The 16,403-nt window shown below is 41.2% G+C and overlaps 1 protein-coding gene across 3 annotated transcripts in view; it reads left to right on the top strand.

Moving 5' to 3' along the window:
• GABPB1 (GA binding protein transcription factor subunit beta 1) overlaps positions 1 to 16,403 on the top strand; it is a 634,768-nt gene that overhangs the window by 347,397 nt on the left and 270,968 nt on the right. The gene's annotated exons all lie outside the window — the stretch shown is intronic.

Below are 16,403 nucleotides of genomic sequence, written 5' to 3'. Positions count from 1 at the left end.
AGATGCGTACTGATAGTTCTACGTATCGCGATCTATGGGTGAGACATGCTCATCGTGTGAGGTAAACAAAAGGAAGGACTATTAAAACGGTCAACAACTTGTCGGCCATATTAGAATGAGGTTGTATAGAGGTCCAAGCCCCCAATATTTATGTTAACGTTAATATTGGATCTATTACGATCTGCCGGGATAAATATATATATCATAAGCACTGGGCTGGCGAAGCTGTTATACTCAAGAGCAAACCTAGTCTAAATAACCTCCATATAACTGTGTTTGTGGGAAAAAAAGGTATCGAGGTGTCTACATAGTTATGTTCAAATGAATGCAGTGATAATTACAAATGTACAGACATGACGATTCAACTAAGCTGGAAATCAATATGGATCCTTAAATCTACAATCCAAGTATATACAAAAAGACTTTCAATTCATTGCCTACATTATTTACTTGACAAGTATATACACATCAAAAATATCCTAACCATGTGCAATTTAGGTTAAGTACTATGTTGCTTACACAATCATAGAAAACATCCTAAATCCAGTTTGTCATTCAAACCCATCGGTTCCATTGTTTGGAATTTTTTAATTAACATGATTTCCCTTTGAGGTAAAAGTTTCTGACTGTCTGTTCCTTCTCTTTGGTCAATTTTTTCTAAAGCCATGAATCGTACTTGGGAGATATTGTGATTGTGGGTTATCCAATGGGCTGCCAGATTAGATTTCATGTTTTTATTGCGTATCATGCTTTTGTGTTCTCCTATCCTTATTTTCAACTTTCTCTCAGTTTTGCCTATGTACATTAGGCCACATGGGCATTTTATACAGTATAGTACAAAGTTCGAGTTACAATCAGCTGTGAGTTTAAGTTTGATTTTTTCTCCAGTTCTGGGATGGGTTACAAAATCCTGTTGCATAACATTGTTGCAGTGGACGCAGTTGTTACATTTGCGCATCCCCTTGTGATTGATGTTGTTTGGCTTGGTCATCTTTTTTAACTGTTCTTGTAAGTTGCGACTTCTAGTGTATGCAAATAGCGGTTTGGATTCAAAGATGTTGTGAAAGTCCTCATCATTTTCTAAAAGTTCCCACCTTTTGCTGATGATTTTCCTTATGTTGATTGCTCGTGTTGAGAACTTGGATACGAACACGCTGCGGTTGATATTGGCAGTTTTGTTTTTGCTTATCAGCAGATTTTCACGATTGATCGCCTTGATTCGTGTTTCCGCTTTTTCTATGCATGTGGTAGGATAACCTCGTTCCATGAATCTTTTCTTTAGTCTTTGCATATCCTCATCATGTGCTTCTGAAGTCGAACATATTCTTTTGCTTCGTATCATTTGAGAAAACGGCAAATTTTCAATAAGTTTAGGAGAGTGAAAGCTCTGGTATAATAGAGTGTTGTTTCTGTCAGTTGGTTTCACATAAGTTTTGGTAGTAAATGTTTCTTCTTTTTTTGTTATTTTTACGTCCAGAAATGTTATTTCTGTGGTGCTGATTGAATGGGTAAACTGGATTCTAGCATTCTTTTCATTGAGTTTCTTTATGTTTTGCTCCAAGTTTTCACGAGAATCATCCCAGATTAAAACAATGTCATCAATGAAGCGTTTATATAGAATCAAATGATCCGACCATTTGTTGTCTGAGAAAATGTGCAATTCCTCAAATTGGGCCATGAAAATATTCGCGTAGGTTGGCGCACCTCCAAAACCCATGCTGGTTCCGCTTATTTGTAGAAAAAAGTCATCTTTGTACTTAAAATAGCTGTGTTGAAGACAGAATGTTAAGAGCTCTAGTAGTAGAATTTGATTGGCGCCTATGTTTTCCATCTGTAATAGTGCCCATTCCATCGCTTCAATGCCTTCTTTTAGAGGGATAGATGTGTACAGAGATGTCACGTCAATCGTGCATAGAATCCAATGTTGGCTGTTGTTAAGATCCAAGTTGTTGAGCTGATTCAAAAAATCTGTGGTATCTTTAATGGTGGTTTTCCAGTTTAGAACGAATTTTTGAAGAAAGAAGTCAATATATGTGCCCAATGGTTCAAATAACGATCCTACACCTGAGACGATAGGTCTGAAGGGAGGGTCATATAAGTTCTTATGTACTTTTGGTAACATGTACAAATGCGGTCTCTTTGGGTTTTGTTTGGACAAAAATTGCTCTGTTTTGGTAGAAATCCAGTCCATATCTTTAGCGTGATTCAAGATTTTTCCAAGGGTCGACGTTATTTCTTGAGTTGGATCTTTTTCCAAACGCAGATATGTGGTCTCATCGGCTAAATGTTCCAAGACTTTCTTGTTGTAGTATTCAGTATTCATTATGATGAGGGCTCCCCCTTTGTCTGCTCGTTGGAATGTTAATTCCTTCTGGTTAGATAATTTTTGAAGTATATTTCTTTCTTTTTTGGAAAAATTTGTTTTCTGCTTGACTTGAAAGTCGAGTTTGTGAATGTCCAGCAGAACAAGCTTTTCAAATAAATCCAATGTTTTGTGGGATACTGGAGCTACAAAATTGCTTTTGGGTTTGAATTCCACATATTCCTTGTTCGTTGGAGCCTGTTGTTCAGTGATGACATTTGCAAAGAAGTGTTTCAATCTAATGTTTCTCATGAACTTGTAAAATGCTATTTCTGTTTCTGCCAAATTGGATTGATATGTGGGGACGAAAGATGTACCTTTGTTCAAAACTTTCATTTGTTGGCTTGTCAATTGCGTTGATGAGATATTGATCACTATACTTTCCCGCTGCGTAGATTGGGTTTGGTTTTTTCTTTTGGTTTTTCCTCTCCTGGTTTTTGTTGATTTCCTCCCGCTTTTGCTGTTGGATCCGGGGCTTTTGATGCCTGCTGGCCTTGTTCTAAAAAAGCCTCAGTGGAGATCGTTGTCGGGGGTGTAGCTGATGTTGTTGCTGTCTCTTTCTCTATACTGGGTGTTTCTTTTCTTTGTACTGGAGCTCTGGAAGTGGATATATCTCCATCTGACACTACACTCTCTTCCGATGAGGTGAATTGTTTTTTAGAAGATGGACGACGTTGTGCATACATTTCTGCCCAAGTGTACACTTCGTTTAAACGATAATCGATGGTATCTCGTTTAAATTTTCTTAGTTTCCTTTCTTGCAGGTCTTTCTCATAACTCTCCAGTTTTTTGTTGATTGAGTCTAATTCATTTTGCCATTCTTCTCCATCCATACGTTTAGATAAGTCTTGCTGTAGGTTAAATATCTCTTCTTCTAGTTCTTTTATGCTTTTGGATAATTCCTCCACGATTAGTAGAATTAGATCTAGCGAGCATTTATTTAATACCGCGTACCATCTATCCATGAAGTTCTTGTTATGCTGGAGACGAAACAGAAGGGGTTTAATTGCTAGTCTTAAACCTCTTGGGATGCGTTGATGTTTATGATATTGAATTAGTGTTGACGCGTGTAGTCTTTGATTAAGTTCACGACGCATGATGAATTCCAGTTGTCTTAATTGTTGAATTGTGGAGCCTTGGTGGGACTCAAAAGATTTCGTGGCTTTTATGAGTGCGTAAATTTCTGTCGCTTGTTCATCTGTGTATGTTTTGGTATAAGCACGATTTCCGGTGGTGCCAGCTATACTTTCAAATGTTGCGATGTTCTTATCTTTGTTGGGTGCTCAGACCAGTTGTAGGCAGTGACTAATGTATTGCCAGGAACAGACAACTATATATGCAGAATTGCTTCCTGAGCTGTCCAGACCTAGAGACATTTGGGGGCCGTTGCAAAGTTATCTTCTCCAGCGGGAGCTGGACACAACGGACACGGAAAATGGTAATGAAGATTGCCAGGTGTAGTGAGCTCCCCGGCTGCTGCGGATGACCTGGGAAACGGATGTTCATTCCCGATGACATGGTACCGTGGTAGTGCAGACAGCTGCACCTCCTCGCTGCTGCTAAAACATTTGCTTTTTGCACATTGCTTTTAATCCTTGTGAAACTGCTAGGCTGAATTTCTTCTCTGGTGCCTTGTAATATTTAAAAATTTGAGCTGTATTTTAACTGACCTCTGACTGGGAATTTTGTTGTGTGGTGGGCGGTGGGAATCGAACCATGGGAAGGTGGAATCTGGGCGAAAATGGAACGACCTGCCATTTTAGTTAAGACACGGTCTAGTTGCTCACCCTGGGGCCTTTAAAACGGGACGCTGCGCGAACGCGCCGAAGGCGGGCCAAAGGCAAGCCCGTCTGCGCCCGTCAGCGTCCCAGAGGCGCCCGGCGCTAGAAACTCTGGTTCATGTACACCAAGAACCTTGTATCCAAGGGACAGCCGAGTATGCTACAGCAGGAAATGTTTGTTGGCAATTGGTAATTGTGTGAGTTGCCATCCCCATTCATCCTCTGTGGCCGGTACGAAGGACCTCCAATGTAATGTCTGTAATTGGGTAGCTTTGTCCCCCTCAGACGTAGGAAGGTTAGCGAGCTCTCGAACTCTGGGCACACCCCCCCCCCCCTCAACCTCCCCCCTTTGCTGCAGAATGCTCTGGCCAATAACGACCTCAGTTATGCTTCTGAACACACGCTCTATGAAACAGCACGAGTTTCAAATCTTTGACACTCTCACTGAGCTTAAACCTGATATGTTTCTAACTGAGACATGGCTTCATGAATGCTCCAACCCCACTGTTGCAAACGCCATTCCCTCCGGCTACCTGTTACTAAGAAAGAACAGGCTGGGTGGTAGGGGTGGAGGAGTAGCCATAATTTACAAAAATGTGTTCTCTTGCACAACTCTACCCTCTCTAGAGTTAGAAGGTGCCGAGAGTCTTGGTTTCTTGCTACGGGTATCTTCCCACCAGTCAATTGCAGGTACTGTAATCTATCGGCCACATGGGCCGGCGACCCGTTTCCTGGAGTCACTAGGTAACGCGATTGCACCTATGGTGGCAAACTATGAACAATGACTCGTACTAGGAGACTATAACATCCATGTGGATCAATGTACTGACCCCCAGCCTTTGAAACTGTATGAATCTCTTAGCATGCTAAACCTGACCCCATATATTTACTCCCCCACTCACGAAAGGGGCCACATCCTTGATCAGGTTTTTTCAAAGGATAAGATTAAAACGGACCCGCCCTGCCCTACTGTTTGGTCAGACCATTGCTTACTTACTTTCAGAGTAAGCAAGAAATCACCTCCGTCTCAAACATACTGTAGGCCAGAGGCCTTGCACCGGACGTTTTAGATCTTTTAATCAGATGACTGTGGCTGCACTTGATAGTGCACTCAAAACTCATCCTATCTGTTATAGTGGCAACTTAATGTATGATGTATGCTCACTAGAAAGTTGGCTGGAATCTCGTGCGAATGAGCTTGCCCCTCATAAGTCCCGTGTAGCTAAGGATGGTAGAGCCTCAGCTCCATGGTTTACGGGGACTCTCAGGAAAAGCAGAAGTACATGCAAACGTCTGGAGAGAGTCTGGAGGAAGAATTTCAGCTCCGGGGATAAGTTAGTGTACAAAGCGGCATTAAAAGTCCATTACGTCAAAGTCTGCTTGGAAAAGAAGAGCTTCCTGTCTTTAAAAATAGAGAAAGCAAGCAACAAAAGCAAGGAACTGTTAAAAATTGTTAAAGACTTCTCCTCCCCCTGTGCTACCAAGAGTCTTTTTACTCCCACTAATGAATGGACGACCCGCATTGCACATTATTTTTATACAAAAATTACTACCATTCAAGCTACGCTTGGGGAAGCACCGACTGCCTTAGCAGCCACTATTGGTAAGCTCCCCCTTGCCTTACCCAACGCTGGCGGATCTTTACTGTATTTCCCTCCAATCATGCTGGATGACTCCCTCAAAATAATGAAATCATTAAAATCAGGCTCACCCTCAGACCCCTGCCCCGCTAAAATATTGGCAGCTGTTGCAGAGGTGATAAACCCAGCTGTCAACAGGGTCCTGAACCTCTCTCTGGCTGATGGAGTGATGCCGGATAGCTGGAAGCATGGGAAAATTCTCCCCCTCCTAAAAAAATCTTCCATCGCAGGCCATGTCGGACTCACTTATGTATATAATATATTTCGGGCAATCTGAAAAGGTAGGGTCATTCACTTCCTTCCAGGCCCTGCAAATTTCCCGCCTTGCTAAGATCATCACATAAAAGATACATTTAGTCGCCATGTCATTGAGATGGTACTCTAAGACTAACCCAAACAGAATTATCCTCGGAGTGATCACAAATTGTATATCCAATACTTCAACCACAAACTCTTCTATTTTGGACCAGTAGATTGTAAGCCTTGGGCACTCAACGAACATGTGAAGATCATCAGCGGCAGGGAATTTACACCGTGGACAGCAGTATTCTAGGTTCGTAATTTTAACTAATTTTTGGGGTGATATGTAAGCTCTGTACAGGGTGAAAAGGTGATTCCTTTTGAGAGGGGCTGATTTAACCACTGTGTTTAGCATAACAAAGGAGTCAATCCACAGGTCCTTCAAGTTGGTATAATCCAAAGCCGCTGTATCACACCATAGCCTTTGGAGTTCTGGTTCTGTCACTCCCTCTGACTCCATCATGGCCCCATACCAGAAGGATACATATTTTTTCCATCCGCCCCTTTCTATTTACTAAATCAAATTTTGGATTAGGTGTATTAACAACCCATGGTATAGTGGCCCACCCCGTCAGCCTAAAAAGGGATTCTCAGCCCATGAGCTGTGAGTTGTTTTGTAAATCACGCCAGTGTGTTATGCCTGATATTTTGAGGGGACGCGATAGTTGATCCTTAAGGCACTCAGGTGTCCCTGGGGAATCCCATATCGGGGCCTGGGGCGCATAATAGGGAATTCCCAACTTTTTTCTAAGAAACATCCAATTTTTCAGAGCCGCTCCCAAAATCTTTAGCCTCACTTTCTTATAGAACATGGGATCGCCAAACTTAAATAGAAAGTATTCATGCCCTTGAGGAATGCCATGTAATAATGCCTGAAATAATTGGCCTACAGATGAGGTATCGACCTTATCTGCCATTGATCTAAAATTTTTAAAATGGAAAAAGTGGCAATAAATGAGTATATCTGGCAAAGCTAACCCTCCTGATTTCAAATTTCTCCTCAATTTCTTCCAGGAGATTCTTGATGTTTTCGTATTCCAAATGAAAGAACCAATTTTCCCCTGCAATTTAGCTATATCCTTCGGACTAAACATTAGAGGTATTGAATTGAACAAAAAGGTGACCTTAGGCAAAATGACCATTTTTATTAAATTCACTCTCCCAAAGATATTCAACGAGAGACCTGACCAGCGTTGTAAGAGAGCGCAGACCTCCTTATAGACTCCGTCTAGGTTTATTTTAGAAATCTCTGTGATATCCTGAGCCAGATGTATTCCGAGATATCTCATCTGTGGCTTTGCATCCGAAAACATCACCTCCTGATTCCACTGCATAATCTCTATTTTTTCTTTATTAATTTTATAGCCCGAGATTTCCCCAAAGGCTTCTGCCTGGTCGAAAAGTCTAGGAATTGCCTCTACTGGGTTGGAAGTGAACATTAAAAGATCTGCATATAGAGCAAATTTCAAAGCTAGTTCTGCGATGTTAAAGGGTTTAATCAGAGGATCTGATCTTAACTGAATAACAAAAGGTTCAATATGCAAATTAAACAATAACGGGGAGAGGGGACATCCCTGCCTGGTGCCACGCGATATTCTGACCCAATCCGTAAGGAGACCATTCACAAGAATTCTAGCCTTTGGATTAGAGTAGAGTGCTCTTATCGACGATATAAAATTTATCGGGATACCAAATCGAGATAGTGCCTCCCATAGATACAACCAATTGACTTGATCGAAAGCCTTAGCGGCGTCAATTGCTACAATGGTCAAGGGAGATTTATTATCGGAAGCAACATCTATAGCAGCAATTGCCTGAAATGTCAGTTCATTCAACTGCCTACCCGGCATAAAGCCCCTCTGATCCTCGTGTACCACAGATTGAATAACTTTAGCCAATCTCGCCGCCAAAACCCCTGCAAAGATTTTATAATCAGTATTTAGCAGCGAGATTGGCCTAAAGGACTCAATGATCAGATGGTCTTTATTAGGCTTCGAAATCAAAGTCACTGTGGCTTCTGACCAGGTCTGTGGAGTAGTCTCACCTGCCAGGTGTATTTTATTAAATAAAGTCGTTAGAACAGGGACGACTATATCAGAGCCTATTTGATATATTTCTACAGGAAGCCCATCTGGGCCGGCTGCCTTTCCCTTGGTCATTCTTTTTATCTGATTGTATACCTCGCCTTCTGAAATGGCTGAACTCAAGAAGGCACTATCTGCCTCCGTTAGCTGTGGCACATCAAGCTCCTTTAACCAGTTTACTGCTCTTTGAGTTGAGAAAACATTATTCTCTGTATAAAGATTTTGCATGGATAATTTAGCATCTTCTGAGATCTGGTCGTTATCATACGATAGGGCCCCTACAGTATGCATCTAACCCTATCCGACCTAGCCTTCCATGCAAGAATGCGTCCGCATTTTTCTCCATAAAGGAAATTCTGCAGTTTGCTTGTATCCCACCTATCTTTAATAATTTTGTCGAGATTAGCCTGATTAGCCTTTAAACAATCTAGCTCACTCTGTATAACAGCCAAGTTGGTCTGCTGATCTACGAAGGCCTTCTGTAAGTGGTGTTCCTTTTGTTTTATCTTGGAGAGGGATTCTTCTTCCGCTTTTCTACTAGCCTTATTTCTCTCAATCATAATAGTGGTAAAAACACCTCTCAAGTAAGACTTGAAGGCTTCCCAAACAATTTGGTCAGATGCAGTGCCCCTATTAAACCTAAAATATTCGACTGCCTGCCTCACAAGGTCGTCTTTTACTTTCTGTTTTAAGAGTATGGATCTGTCAAGGGTCCACCGTCTCACTTGCTCTCCCTGTATGAGCTTAATCGTTAATTCTACCATTGAATGGTCTGATAACAATGCTGGGGTGTATGATATAGAGTCAACCGCAGAGAGTAATACTTGGTCTATGAGGAAAAAGTCGATTCGTGAGGGATGCCTGTATCTATGGCTATAAAACGAATAATCTCTACTTATACCATTTTTGATACTCCAAACATCCTATAGATTAAAATCTTTCATGATATTTTTGAGCTCTGTTTTTGATTTGTGTGGAGGAGTAAAAATGGCCCTAGAGGTTCGGTCTAGGGTAGCGTCAAAGACCAAATTAAAATCACCTCCCAAAATGATTGGTATATTCAGATCAGCGAGACTAGATTTAAGGCTCAACAGAAACTCTGGAGAGTCTCGATTAGGCCCGTAATGTACTGCGCCGGCCAATCATAAACTGTCTGAGACTAAAGATGCATGGCATGCGGTAGCACTAGCTATGATAAGATCTGGGCGGCCCTCGTGGCATGGTGGAACAGATGAAAATATTCCAATGATTTCACCTGGGCACTGTTGGTTCTTTGTCTCCAATCTAACAAAGGGCTATCCAGTTAAAGAGGATTGGAGTGGACTAAGCAAACAGTAGAGGCTAGTGGTATTTTCCCTCTCTCTCTCTCCTCAGGTCTCAAACACCGGAGCCGGAACATCTCAATGTAGGAGAGAGTGGGGGGGTTCCCTATCTAGAATGCCCATTATTGGTATATGAGGAATAAAAATAAAAATAAAAAAATCTTCCGCCAACCCTTCTGTAGCCAGCAACTACAAGCCAATTTAGTTGCTGCCTTTTTTCTCCAAGGTCCTGGAGAAATACGTAAATAAAGTTGTTGCGGACTTAGTTGAGACCAATTGTGTATTACATCCCAGCCAATCAGGATTTCAAGCCAATTTCAGTACCAAAACAGCCCTTCTGGAAATCTCTGAATCTATTAAAACCACACTTGACAAAGGAGGGAAGGCTGTCTTGATACTGTTGGACCTCTCAGTAGCTTTCGATACCGTGCCCCATGACCTCCTTTTGGGTAGACCCCAAGGTTGTGGCATAGGGGGCACGGTCCTGCGGTGGTTTACATCTTACCTGGAGAATCGTCAGCAAACAGTCTGGTCTCCCCCTTTTGCAGCCCCCATTCTACCACTGAATGTAGGTGTTCCACAGGGATCTATTTTGAGCCCCACTCTGTTTAATGTCTTTATGGCCCCTTTAGCGCCATTGGCAGAACAATACGGTGCCAAAGACATACGCCGATGACACACAATTGTTGTTCACATGCGGTAAGGATGAGGCCTTGAATCGGAATGAGATAAACACCTGCCTGTCAGCAGTTTTTGAATGGTTGAAACAGAATCAACTACTGTGCAATTCTGAAAAATCTGAAATTATCTTTTTTGGTTATAATCTGGGGGAGGAGTGGCGTGATTGGTGGCCACAGAATATGTCCCCTCCTGCCACCCTAGCTACAACTGTTAAGAATCTTGGGGTGAAAATTAACGCGGACATGTCCATGAAATCCCAGGTCCAGGCCTTGGCAGACACATGTTTTGGCCTACTGAAAATGTTGAGAAACTTCCTCCCATTACTCCCGGTTTCCCATAGGAAAACAGTAGCACAAGCGCTGATTCTGTCCTGCCTAGATTATGTGAATGTTCTTTATTTAGGCCTTCATGAATATCTTCTTGGCCGCCTACAGGTGATGCAAAACGCCGCGGCTAGAGCCTTACTTATGGTGGATCTTAGGACACACCTGACTCCTCACCTGATGTCCTTGCACTGGCTTTCAGTACGTAAGAGGACACATTTCAAAGCCTTGGTTCTGGCTTTTAAGGCCTTTCATAATATTGGGGCCCTATATCTGAGAAACAGATGCCAGCACTACGTTCCTCCCAGAAGTTTGAGGTCCTCAAATTAGCGGCTTTCGCAAATCCCAAGGTTCCCCCGATCTCGGATGGGCGGGCGGTCCTTTCAGGTGGTAGCTTCGCAGCTTTGGAATAATCTGCCGCCAGCCTTACATCAGGTGCAGGACCTCCTTAGCTTTAGACGTGGATTAAAAACTTGGCTCTTTTCACAATAGGTCAGCGGCCCTCGGGGCGTCCTGTTTGGCTCTGTCACTGGTTTTCTTTCTTCTAGCGCCGGGACACCCCAGGGAGTAGCCGTGCGCTTTATAAGTACCCAGTAACATAACATAACATAACATTGAGAACTGCAAGATGTGGAATTTAGAAAATTGTTGCTAAACGTGTTAATGGTTTAGATGGCTCTGTTAATTGATGTGCTGCAATACCTTACTGCAGGATGTGCATATAATTGTGAAATATAATTGGAGCCTGTGTCACCAAGTGGTTATGTCCAATGCCTTGTCTTCCTGGAGTTGTTGGACTCTGTCTATTAATGGGAATGTTCGGCTTGCTGCACGGTTGTTGAAATGTACTGTCATGCTGTGTTATAAAATCAAAAATAAAATTTTAAAAAAGTAAAAAAAAATGTAATTATTAATTAATTTAAAAAAAATTACTTCCCATCTTTTACCCCTATATACCTCACAACTTTATCTAAAATTAATTACACAATTACCATAATTGTCAATTAATTCTTATTAATTAACTAATAATTAAAAATAAATTACTTCCCATCCTTTACCCCTATAAACCCCACAACCCGCTCCTAAAATTAAGTTTCCATAGTTAATTGTCCATTAATTAATATTAATTAGCAACTATTAATTAATTAAAAATAAATTACTTCTCACCCTTTACCCCTATACACCCCACAACCCACACCTAAAATTGACCAAAGAATTTTAAAAACACAATTAGCATTATAAAATCTCAAATGAAAAAATATTAAAAATTGATTAATTAATTAATTATAATTAAATTACTTACCACCCTATTCCCCTTTAAACCCACAACCCGCTACGGAACTAAAAAACACAAAATGTTATTAAAATAAAATCAATAACTACTACAAATGTATCCCATATATTAAAAAACATAAACAATACTTATTCAAAAAATACATCACATGCATTTAAAATATATACTAAAATACAGAACACTAATTTAAGAATCGATATTTTAAACAACTATATTTTTGCAAACGATATTAATCACTTCTATATTTTTAAGATCGATATTTCTTACCTTAAAGTTGATATTCTTGCTGACGATATTGCTCTGTCACGACATTTAAAACTCAATATTAGTGTAAGTCGGCATTTCAAACTCGATATTTGACTGAATACCGTACTGCGTTGTTATCTATTTTAATAGTTAGGAATCTGCAGTCAGAACTATTCATCTGGAGAACAAGTTACTAACTTTCGATAATAAACTATCCTGTGGGTACTCTCTCTAACTGCAGATTCCTCACTGCTCTCTAACTTCCTATTATGTGGAATGATCACCTTTTTGCCATCTACTAAGGTCCCAAATTAGATGTCTGCATACCAGTTCTTCCCAATGTTTTCATGATCCTTGTTTTTCTGATCTGCATCAAAGTCCGCTGAAAGAGTCAAGCAAGAAAGTTGATGTTAGCGTGCAGAGGTGGCCCTTATATGCAGCTCTGCTTCGTCATTTCCAGGGCAGAACGAGGTCAACGTGGATTTGCATATTGCCACCTACTAGCTTGCAGTAGCACTGCAATTAAACCATCTAGATCCAGTCTAGTGTCCGGGGAATAACTTGATAGGGAGGAGTCTGTGGTTGAAGTATCCAAAAAGAACGTCACTGTAAGTAACTTGTTGAACTACGCAGCCAACAGCCTCTGAAGAGTGAGAGCCAGATGGGTCAGATATCTGGGTGATTTATGCAATTCATGAGTAGGAAGAAGTGGCCTGGGCATCCATACCACTAACCATTAAAGGCCTGTTTAGACTGGTGCTCATGAAACTATCACTCTAGGTATACTATGTTTGAACGCAACTCAAAGCCTTTGGGTTTACCCAGTTTTATCTGCGCCTTAAGTGTCATGCAAAGAGGGGTACCTTTATTCACAAGTTTTAGGAATGGCTGATGATTAAAGAGTTGTAGTATAAGGTGTAATACAGTTTTTGGGGGGGGGGGTGGCGGTAACAGTAGCCATCCTAGATCAGAACCCTAACAAAGGCTCTACCCGGCATAAGGGGGAACATGCCCCACCTAAACATGAGATGATGCTCTGCATTATTGGATTAGCAGTCGCCAGAAGAGAGAGCTAAGGGCACCGGCACTCTTTTTCAGAGAATTGTGACAAAATAGGATCTTGGTGCATTGTGGCCTAGAGGGAGATCTAGGAGAGCAGAGCAAACTTTCAGAAGAAATGGAACAATTGAGTAAATTCCATGGGTTCTCGTACAACAAACAAGGCATTTTTTTGTGCATGGGAAGAAGAGAATGTAAGATACTGTGCTCCCAAATAATGGTGGTTGTGGCTATCCAGATTAGGGATATAACGTAATGTTGCATATTTATGAAACGAATAAAAGATAAATCTTAAAGGATTACCAATTATGGATACGATCCGTAATTGTAATATGAATGCGCTAGACAGCTTGAAATATTTAAGACTTTATTGGCCATTCATTATTCACTTTCATCACGATCTGTTTCCAATTTAATTTAAAATCTTCATTTGCTATGTTTCATTGGAAAAGCATTATCTTACTATTTTGTGGAATCCCCCATTAATTAATTGTGGTCCATTTTTTATTAATTGCCACGAAAGTATCACTGTGTAAAATATATGACCAAACTGTGCTTAATGAGTGAGTAGAAATAAATGGTACCTTGTCCATATGTATATTTTATTAACAGTAAATTATCAAACTCCCTGAACCACACAGAAAATGTTTTTTTCTTAAGTGAAAGGTTGGTAAATTATTCACTTTTTGCATGCCTGTCATTACTTGTTGCTACATCCTTTTACCAAGGACTGAACTCTCCTAATAAAGATGTCCACATTAAAATGAAATTATTTCTTGCATATCAAGATATCAATTGCTTAATTTCTTGAGTTAATGCTGATACCTACTAAAATAATTTTCCAGCATAGAAGTAATTAGCCGTAGCAGTTGCTACCCCTAACACTTCTCCTTGGTGTCCTTTGTTACTTACCCTTGTAGCTCCTGATCACTTGGGTCCTGAAACCAGCAGCAGAAGAACAAAGTAAACTGGGCTCAAATAACCAGTTTTTAATTTACATAATGTTCTCCTTCTTGCTCCATCTAGTCTTACTCTGAAGCAATTAGAAGACTTCTTAAGGGTTAAAGATCTGTAAGTGTTGAAGTGTTATCAGGGGTTTAAAGGGCATACGATATCAGTACTGCCAAATACATTAAGTAACAGCTGGAAATTCTGGGGAATAATTAACAAACCCCTATTTGAAAAAGAAGGGTCAGATGCTATTGGCACAAACATCACAGAAGATGACTGGGTACACCATTTTGAGTCCATATTTACCTGCACCGCGTTAAAGGCATACCCGAAATTGGAAGGCAGTAATAAAACATTGTCCCCGTTTACGATGTGTGAGGTTGAGAAAGGCATCTCCGGCCTGACCTGTAATAAAGCTTCAGGCCCAGACGGCTTGCCCCCAGATCTCTTTAAATCAAATCAACCTCTCTGGACCTCAGTCCTCACGGCTGTGCTTAATGCAGCAGTGCTGGAAGGATGCCCAGAATCATGGGGTACTTCCACGATTGGCCCCGTTTTTAAGAAGGGAGACCGCAATAGCACTGGTTGTTACAGACCAATCTCCCTTATTGATTCTGTAGTAAAGGTAGTGGGAGGGGTAGTCCTGAACAGACTGACCACTTGGGCCAAAGAAAACAGAGTCATCTCTGATATTCAGTACGGGTTTCGCCCCGGGCTTTCTACCCTAGAACAATGTCTTAACCTGTACATGACCCTTGGGAAGTATACTGTTGCTCGCAGGGGTGCCATCTACATGGCGTTCATGGTCCTTTCCTCCACTTTTGACTGTGTCAATCGGGGGGAAATTATGGCAGTCCATGGACTCCATGGGGGTGGATGTCACTCTTGTCAACTTCCTAAGGGATCTACACAGGGACACCAGGGCAAACATTAGATTCTCATAGATCTTGGAGTATCGAGGGATTTTACAGTTACCCAGGGAGTAAAGCAAGGGTGCATTTTAGCGCCCTTTCTTTTTAACCTATATATCAATGAGTTAGAGAAGTCTCTAATTGAAACCGGGGTGGATTTCCCTTACGTAGGGCGAAGGAGCCTTCCCGTCCTCCTCTATGCGGACGATGCAGTCCTCTTGGCTAGAACTGCCGGAGGCCTGCAATCCTTACTGAATGATTTCCGCAGTTTTATGGCTGAAAGTGATTTAGCCATAAATAATTCCAAGTCTTTCATACTGTAGGTCGGAACTCGCCCGAAACGCAACTACCCCTTTATGATAAACAATGGAAAAGTGCCCATTACTAAACCTTTCTCATAGCTTGGAGTTTTATTTGACGATCATTTAAGTTGGGCTGCTTTATTTGAGAAGAAAAGAGGGGAGATTACACGGGCGAATGCCGCCATCGTCGGCTTTGCAAGCAAAATGGGCAAACGCCCAATTACTGCAATGCTGAAGTTGTACCAGGCAAAAAGTGTCGCAATTGGCATCTATGGCAGTGAGCTATGAGGATATACAGCAGTAAAGGGCATCCAGGTGGCAGAGAATCATTTTTTAAAACAATTATTGGGAGTACCAAAGGGAACCTTAAATTTAATCATTCATGAAGAAACTGGGCTCCCATTTATCAGCGACACGTTAGCTATCCGCCCACTGCTTTTTTGGTTGACATGCTGGTTAAATAAAGATCTTACCCTAAATCACCAGCTAATTAAAGAGGACCTAACTCTGGATAACATGCTTAAAATCCCCTGGCTAAAATATTTAAAATCCTGCTTTAACGACCTTGGACGACTGGATCTTTTTTTAAACCCTGAAACGATTACCATCGAGGATGTGGCCTATATTAATAAAACCTTTTCCCTATGGCAAAAATTCGACAGAGAAGGGGCAGAACTGGTTAAACCTAGTGTTCGTAACTTCATGTTACTTAAAACCATCTCCTCGCTGGAACCTTATCTAACATGGCCTATTTGCATCTCATGAGCGGTTTCTGTTAACCAGATTCAAGTTTAACCTTTACCACCTTCTACTTCCTGTCCCCAAGGGAAGTCATAAAGGGCAGGTCTTGCCGCCCTGTGGCTGCGATGTTTCATCTCCACAGGACCTAATGCACTTTATGTTCTTTTGCCATTATTATGATGTTCCCCGTAGACTCTTTTTAAAACCTCTTTTAAAAAAAATGAATTTCACCCAGGTTGGTCCGGCTCTTTGCTTCCTGCAAATGTTGAGCCCAGAAGGCACTTTATTTGTGGTTGGTTTTAAAAAAAATGCATTGAGACTGATAAAAAGCCTCCCAAACTAACGGAACCTTGAACCATAGTCATGGTATCAACTAAATTGTAGTCTTATGTTTGCACTTCTGGGA

The sequence above is a fragment of the Lissotriton helveticus genome, chromosome 3_2, assembly GCF_964261635.1.
Source record: "Lissotriton helveticus chromosome 3_2, aLisHel1.1, whole genome shotgun sequence".
Taxonomy (NCBI): domain Eukaryota; kingdom Metazoa; phylum Chordata; class Amphibia; order Caudata; family Salamandridae; genus Lissotriton; species Lissotriton helveticus.
This window is presented reverse-complemented; position numbering and strand designations above follow the sequence as displayed.